Here is an 8,762-nt window from a genome sequence, read left to right as displayed (position 1 = left end):
TCATTTATATTACAGTGAAGCACATGGAGATCAGACAGTGTGGAATCCATTCTACCTGTTGTTGTGGCTTCTTCTTCTTCTTCTTCTTCTGCTTGTGTTTGGATCACTCAAGATGGATGTTGATACCCCGTATGAACAGGGCCTCAGTTGGTCCAACCATGTGATGCATATCATTACACAACAATTACCTACATTTTTGACTCGCCTTGTTATTTTTTTCTTGCGCCCTTTGTGAAGAATTAACCATTGACTGTCTAGTCTTTACTGGAAGCTATTTATACTTGGCCCTTTTCTAAGTGAGGTTAAGCAGTTAACCACATATTTACTCCAGCTCTGTATGAATCACAGAGACATCAGATCTATATGAATGTTCTCATCTCCCTCAGAGAAAAGTGTTGAACCCTTTGAACCTCTGTTAACCCTTTAAGAGTGTGTGTTAACACTTCCTCTGATAGAAGACAGAGACTGCCAGATAAAGACTTTTCCCTGCATGAATGTGACAAATACCCAGAACTGTAGTATATATAGTATACATACATACTTTTCTTGGAAAAGTAATATAGTCCAGATGATATGCAACAAATTTGAGGTGAATCGTTCACATTTTCATAAAAGCATGAAACTTGGAAGCCATTTTACTTTCTGCCATAACTGAATTATGTATTTTGCATCATATCTCCTGAACCAGACATGATAACACAGAAAAGGTGATGTCTACCCCTATGTTTTGATTGTAAAGGATTACAATGGTACCATATGCAACATCTTACCAGTTACCATAAATATAGATATATTTAATATATATATGGTGTATGGTTACACACACACACGTGTGTATATACTGTGTATATATATATATATATACAGTATATACACACATACATGGGTTAAAAACCATTAGTTAGTCAGCTGAATATTTAGCTATGCATTTATTAATTCTGTCTGAAATGGCGAAAGCATTCTGAAAGCAGAATAGCTAAATTATTAATTGCTAGATGTAATTATACTTGAGTCTAAAGGACAGTTCGGATGATGTTTTCACCATGTCAGACAGAATTCATGACCGCATGGCTAAACATTCAGCTGACTAATGGTTACTAACAGCTATCAACTCATGTCTGTATAATTTAATTAACTCTGTGGGCTCCTGCTAGCGTAACATACCTGAGGTAGATGGGGAAATGGGAGAGGAACTACGAGCTAGGCTGTCAAACTGTGCATTTCTCTGTCTGTGATGTACTTTTGCTAGATGTTTTGAAAGACTGCTTGTGTTCCTGCCCTTACATGCAAAAGACTTGTTGCACTGTGGCAACGAGCATTGTCTGCATAGATTCTGGTAAAGTATGACCACACTTAATTTGGCTCTCTCCGTCATTGCAGGGTGTCTGTGCCGGCGTGCATGTGAGAGTGACGGACAGGCAGTAAGAGCCCGCCCTGCTCCCTGCACAGGTCAGGCTCCCACAGAGATCTCTGTTCAGGACTGGGAATATTGATCATCGACAAATGCCTTAATTTTTTCATACCGTTAGCAAAACCGATAACGTCAGAGGTTATTGATACTACGGTCTTTCTAGATTCAGCCCCGGGGCCTATTTAATACAGGGTTTCGGTACCCATCCCTATTTATATGAGCTGAGTTGACACTTGGCCAGTATTAAACTCATTGTAGACTGTCAGCAAGAAATAACCTGTTGTTTTATATGCATATATATGATGAACATATTTACAATCTATATGTAATAATGTACTTAATGTGACTGTACCAACATTATTATTCTCTTAGTACCAGCAGGCGTGATGTAAATTATCAGTTAGACTCTCAGATATGCTTAATAAAAGTCTACTGGACAATGTCCATGACAGTGTTTCAGTCTGTGTGTTAGAACGGTACAGTAGGATTCAGAATACTTGACATTTAGAAATGTTAATAATATCGATCTATTCATGTTCACAGGCCCATATGGCCACAGGTGCAGTGAACAAGTCTTTCACATTATTTTTTTTCTTTTAGATATATTGCTCACTCAGGCTACACCTTGATTAGCTTCCATAATCAGTATTTATGTTAATGAGCTGCCTGAATGAATCTACCATGATATACGGTGTCATTGAACCAGGAACCAGACTGGCTCCTTTATGCTTTGTAACTTATGTGTCACCTAATGATGATGAGTTGCTCTGTGAATGAGTCACTCTGCGAAGTGGCTCCTTCAAGTGAACGATGGAGATGGCTCCAGGCAGAGCTGGATTTTTAAAAAATAAATTAATACAAAACGGAATAATGACATGGTTCTATAACATATTGTCAAATATGACCCAGAAATGTCACACTTTAGTGATAACAAGACCAAGCATGGTTAGACTTTTACATACAAAACACATTTGAATATAAATAAAGTGTTCCTTACACATCTGTAATAGTGTTTGATGTTTTTACATTGCTTAAGGTTTTAAACCAAACAATGTAAAATCATGGTATTCTGGAAAATATACTGTGTAGTATACATACATACATTTTGTTCACATTGAATAATCTAAGTGATAGATGTGCACACATACCAATTATAGGTCTAAAAATGGCTAAACTTTGTTGAATTGCAAAAGCCAGAAGTGGCACTAAATGAAAAGCTGTGTGGGAGCTGAAATATTGCTGAGCTGAACCAAATGATCTGGCTAACTAAAAAGAGCTGCAAGACACAAGAACATGTTGGATGTATTTAAATCTCGTCATGGATAATGAGTCGGCTAACCCAAACAGCACCCAGAGGCGCAGTGTTAGAAGTCAGGTGCCAGTGTGGGAAGGTTTGTAAGAACTTAAAGGGACTAAAGATACACCAGAGGGGGAAACAGTTGCATTGCATGGTGGAAACACTGAGTGAGATGCAAGAGGACTCCAGTCAGGAGGTACGCCAGAGCACAGGAGACCTCTCAGCAGCTGTTCCACCCCAAAACCACAGGAGGATCTCTCCCAGTGCCACTCCAGACACTCAACCTGTGAGAGTGAAGGTAAAGTAGCCCCCAGCGAATGACATCACAGGATGGAACCAGCTAGACCAGGACCTCAACAGGGTCCTTTAGGCCACACTGGCAGGAACCGCTCAGAGGAAAATTGACAGCAGGACAAAGATTGTCTTCAATATGGCCAGAGAACAGTTTGGCACAGAGGAAAGGAAAGACAGCAGCTGAACACCTGGAGGGAACAGCCTAACAGGAGGGAGACAGAGATCTTACAGCAAATCAAGACTCTCAACAGGCAGTTCAAAAGAGCTAGTGCTGAGGGAAAGGTGGGCATCAAAGATGAGCGGAGCAGTGGACTTTGAGGGGAAACTGTGCAGACTGAGAAGGGCAATAAGGTATCGGAGATTGGAGAGGTAGGCAACGCTTGCTCAGTTCATCAGGAACCCATACAGGTTCACAAAAAATCTGTTGGGTGAAGCAAGATGATCGGAGAGAGACTGATCAACCCTAAGAAAGTTGTGGAGGAGTTTCTCAAAGAGAGCCACACTGATGCACTTAGGGGCCAAGCTCTAAGTGCTCACCCGAGGATCAGCAGAACTGAACCTCCTGAGGAGTGAGCCAACTTGGAGAGAGATGCAAGAAATCATACAGAAAGCCCTGTCAAAATCTGCTCCTGGTACAAGCGGCATACCTTCAAAGGTATACAACCGCTGTCCTATGTTACTTTGCAGGCTATGGAAGCTTTTGCAGAGGGTATGGACAAAAGACACCATCCCATCGTCCTAGAAAAGAGTAGAGGGCTGCTTTGTACTGAGGGAAAAAGACTCTAAAATTGACCAGTTCTGCACTCCTGAACGTTAAAGGTAAGATCTTCTTATCTGTCCTGGCCAAAAGGATGACTGCATACATGGTCAAGAACAAGTACATCGATACAGCAGTCCCGAAGGGTGGCATCCCAGGCTTTTCTGGTTGCCGGGAACAAATGGGTGCACTCAACCAGCTGATCCGGGAGGCCAAGGAGGGTAAAGGCAACCTGACAGTTGTATGGCTCGACTTGGCAAACACATATGGATCAATCCCCCATGACCTCATCAACACAGCCAAGGAACACTACCATATCCCCGATCACATCAGAGGATAATCACCAGCTACTTCAGAGGATTCGAGTTGCAATTCAAGACTGCCCTTTAACCACTCAGTGGCAGGATTTGGAAAAGGGAATTGTAACGGGCTGCGCCATCTTGCCTATCCTGTGCATCAGTATCAGGACCTGGTCCAACAGTGCAGGGACAAAGGGTGGCAAGCCTGGCTATTTCCCATCAAAGTCAGCTGCAACGGGTTTCCGGCACAGTCTGTGTGGATCACGTTCACAGCTCTGGAAATAGCAGGGAGGGAGAGGAAGGCAGCTGTTCGCAGGTTGGGGGAAGCAGCAGAGAGAGCCTTGTGTTGGCTCTGGAACAGGAGGGAGGAGTTAAGCTGGGAGCCAGGAGAAGATGGGCAGTGACTGGCCATCGCTGCCAACCCGCCAACTGGAGGATGTTGTGGTTCAGGGTCGAAACGTCTGACGGGCTTTAAGTTCCTGTAGTGTCTTTCTGGCTGCGGTTTATCGTTACAATAACAACACAAATGGAGGGATTACACTTAGCTATTGATTAAAAGATATAGCAGTGAGCAGGCTCACTTACACAATGGTCAGAAGGCCAACGTCCTGCATGACTGACAGGGTAAAAGGAAGTATTTGAGGGATCCTGTTAGACCTGGGTGACACCTGGGGCTCAGTCCATCACAGGGCTAACTGAGCTTATCCATTAAATGCTAATAAAAGTAAAGCAAACAGAGAAACATGAATTTAGCAAAATGTCTTTATTTGGTTTCAGGCATGTTGGCATGTGATCAGTGAAGGAGAAAAAGCAGAGGTGAGTCCAGACACTGACAGAGCGCAGACTGCAGTCACACAGAGACCAAGCTGTGGGGAGGAACTTCTCTTAAATATTCATTCAAACTATCACACTTTCATAATCAAGCCTTACAGTGCTACATTATTTACTTTGTTTATTTGAATTTTCTTTAAATTGATGTTTATTCTATGTTTAATCTCTTCATTAATGTACATTTTAATAAGTAATGTGGTCCATCAGTAGTTAAACTTTTGTGGACACTTTTTATATCAGGATCCTAATTGACAATAAATACATTAGTGTTTTGTTATGAGTCTCACTGTTTCTATGGCAAAGTGCTGGTGTTGTCTTGTAATTCCTTTCACAACTTAACGACTAACAACCAACTAAATAAATAAATAAATAACATTAAAGGGTCAGTTCAAACAAATCGCAAAAAACATAATCTCCCTCTCATCCATTTTTCTTTCAGGTTGTACAATCACGCTAGAAATACAACTGCAGTTGAGTTGTTGTAATATTGTTTTGATGCTTTAAAGTGAGACTATGTAATCTTTGCTGGTAATTATGGGATACAAAACTCCAACGTCGTTTAAAAGAAGCACAAGGAGCGACTAGTAATGCCAGTAATAAAGTAATATGTACATAATAGCTACAACATCAGACAGCATGAGCTACTGGTTATAGCAGACTGCAGCGGGAAATGTGTACTGAGTTTTTTTGTCCTTTGTGAGAGCTGACCCCATTAGAAATAGAGTTTTTGTGACTGTATTACCCTAATGTATAAAATAAATGGACTGTTGAAACCTTCCATGTCACAGCTTGGTCTCTGTTCCTGACTGCAGCTTACCTCCAGTCAGTCCTGACCTCCAACCCTTTTCATTCTGGCCGAAGACTGAGGACAGGAGCTCAGTCAGAACGGGTTAAAGCTTTAGGTTTCATTTGGAAAGCTGAGAGAACAGAGAAGCACTTATAATCATTAAAGCATTGTTTCTCATTGGTACTAGCAGCCAGCTTCTACTTTCCTACAATTTTTTTTTCTTCTTTTTGTAGTTCTTTTTCTTCTAGTTGCTGGCTCTTCAGGGCAGATCGTGAGTTTGGCTTAAAACATTTTTCAGCCTTAAATTTACTGTCTCTGGAAAACTCACATCATTTGCTTAAAGACCAACACAAAGTCATTCTAACAATCATTTTCATCCTTACACATGTAACAAAAAGAAAACATCTGAAATCATCATAATAAACATTATGAGATCTAATAATAATAATAATATCAATAATAAACTTTCAAAAGAAGCAAACATTTGTTTTGGCAACTTTTCCTGAACACAGCAGGAAGAACGAAAGACTCAAACGAAAAGAGGCAGAGAAACGACTTGTTCCAAACAGAAGCAACAAATGCTTTCCATTTTCAAAACTAGTTAAACCGCTACACACTTCACACTACAAAAACACTTTTTAGCTCTTCCATATCAAATACACTTTTTGGTTTCACGTTGGTTTAACAGCTTTCAATTGTGTACGAGAGGAGATGAAGGGTGAAGCCCTTCTCGTTTATACTGCTCTGCTTCGAATAATCCTTTAACACTCATTCAGGGTGATGGACGTAAACCTTGAGGACAGAAAAGCTTGAGGCAACACACACTTTTGGACCAAAATATATGAGTTTTTTTGTTATAAGAGGTAATAGGATGTAAAACTTTGGTTTAAACCCTGGTTACAATCTTTTTTTTTCAATCTAATCTATCGAACATCTGGCTTTGTGTGCAATGTGAATGTTTATTATGGGGATTTACTCCGGGGTCAGTTGACCCTGCAGCAGTCTGGTGGATGTTTGTTTGGTTGTTTGTTCAGTAGACGACATCATGACGTGTCTTTCCTTGTAGATTAGAAGGAGACATTAGCTTGTAAGCTAACGTTTGGTTAGTCTAGGGCTCGTTTAGTGCTGTTTCATGTCTGTGTTCTGGCTATTAGCATCAGTGATAAAACGCTGACATTACAAATACACTTCATAAATAAGCAGTAGATGAATAGTTAATTCGACTTTAGTAAATAGGTATGTCACTGTTAACAAACCATGAAATAAGCCATGAATTAAGACAATAAAAAGGTTTATAAACACCAGCTGGAACTTTATAATAAACAACTGCTTAATAAATACTTTAAAGCATGTCATTGTTTACAGTGAAATAACTATTAACTGAAGTTTAAGTAACTATATTTAGCATTTATGATTATTACTTATTACTTTATTATTATTTAGTATTAAAATTTCAGCTGGACTATAATGTTGTTGTGTTCTTTGTGGTTCCCTGTTAAAGCTGCTGCCCTCAAGGTTCGTCTGCTGTTTTCACATGTTTATTATCACATTCACAAGCATGTTTTTGTGCTTTGGTGCTGAGGTGTAAAGGTAGAGAGTATGAATGTTAAAAATGTAGAGGTATTTGGTTACATATTTCTTTACAATAGCTAAATATTTGGCAAGAATTCAACTACTTTAAAAAATGAAGCAAGTATTCTTATAGTATTGACATAAAAAGTCTTTCAAAATATCTGGACATCTTCATTTGGTCACTCTTTAAAAGTTAAATGTTAGAATCAACAAAATAGAGTTCCATGCTGAAGGGGTGCACCTGCAATGACTTCCAAACAAAAGGACATGAAAGATATTCTTTAAAAAATGGTAATGAAATCATGAGAAAAATCTTTTTGGCTTGGGTTCAGTTAAAGCACTTTACACGCAGGGGACCCCTCTCAAACAGGAACAATCCAAAATTCTAAGTAAATGTAGTCTCTCTTAAAATAATGTTTAAAAGAAAAATAAAGAAAACCATCAAAATGTTTACATCTTTGGGTGTCATTCAGCTTGGTTTTCATAGAAGAACTTTTTGGATAGGCTGACACGGTGAGACACAAGCCTTGTCCGTGCATTCAGGCTTCAAGTTTGACCTTAAAACTTCTTTAGCCGCCAACTCAGTGTCGTTGAGGCCCAGGATGACCAATTTGGCATCTGGAGAGTTAACCTGGCAGCAGTCATCTTTTGGCTTGTCTTCAGTATGCCATCAGGTGTGCAGATCAAACAAGTATCCTGAACTCGTTTTCTTTGATAGACATCATAGAAAATAATTGAATGCGTGGTTTGAAGGTTCACGAAGCACTCAACTCATCGAGGTCCATATTTTCCATGAGCTACCTACTCTGCACAATATGTCTTTGGAGATGGACACTTGTGGGTATCTGAAAGCCATGGGTAACCACTTCATGGAGCAACAGTATCAAGGAGGAAACACTACATGGCCTTCATGATATCTTCTGACATTAAATCAGAAACAGGAGGTGAGTGACAGTAGGCTGTTAAGGCTCTTGTCGATCATCTCTGGTACGGTAAGGCTTGGGTTTGGCAGTGGAGTTCAGGCTCTGCCACAGTTATGCTCTCCATGGTAGTCGTCCTGGTGAGCACTCTCTGAACTGGCCTGGTCGGCGGCTGGCACGGTACACTGGCACTAGCACTGGTCAAGGAAGCAGTTGCTCCGGGGAAAGGGTTTCAGGGTATTTTTTTGGTTGAGGTAGGCTAGCACAAGCAGCATAATCAGGCTAACAGTGGCCTAACTCTATGGCTCAGACATTCTTGTCAGACTGAGGTAGCTTTCTTTGGAGGTGTGCAGCTTCTGGGTGAGGAAGAGTGGAGTAAAGAATGACTGTCTACATGGTTCTTCTAAATGGCTTGTACGGTTATAGACAATCATTTCTAATCAGACTCTCACGTCCTTAAGGCGTTCGCAAAAGGCCGCTATGTTTCTTTCCTTTCTTATTGCAGAGGAACTGAAGGCAAAGGCAAGAGTTCTGTCATGACAGACTGAATGGAAGGTTCCAGTTCAGTGAGAATATTTGGCACAATTTGTGTTT

Source organism: Pagrus major, chromosome 3, assembly GCF_040436345.1.
Source record: "Pagrus major chromosome 3, Pma_NU_1.0".
In the NCBI taxonomy this organism is placed as follows: Eukaryota; Metazoa; Chordata; class Actinopteri; order Spariformes; family Sparidae; genus Pagrus; species Pagrus major.
This window is presented reverse-complemented; position numbering follows the sequence as displayed.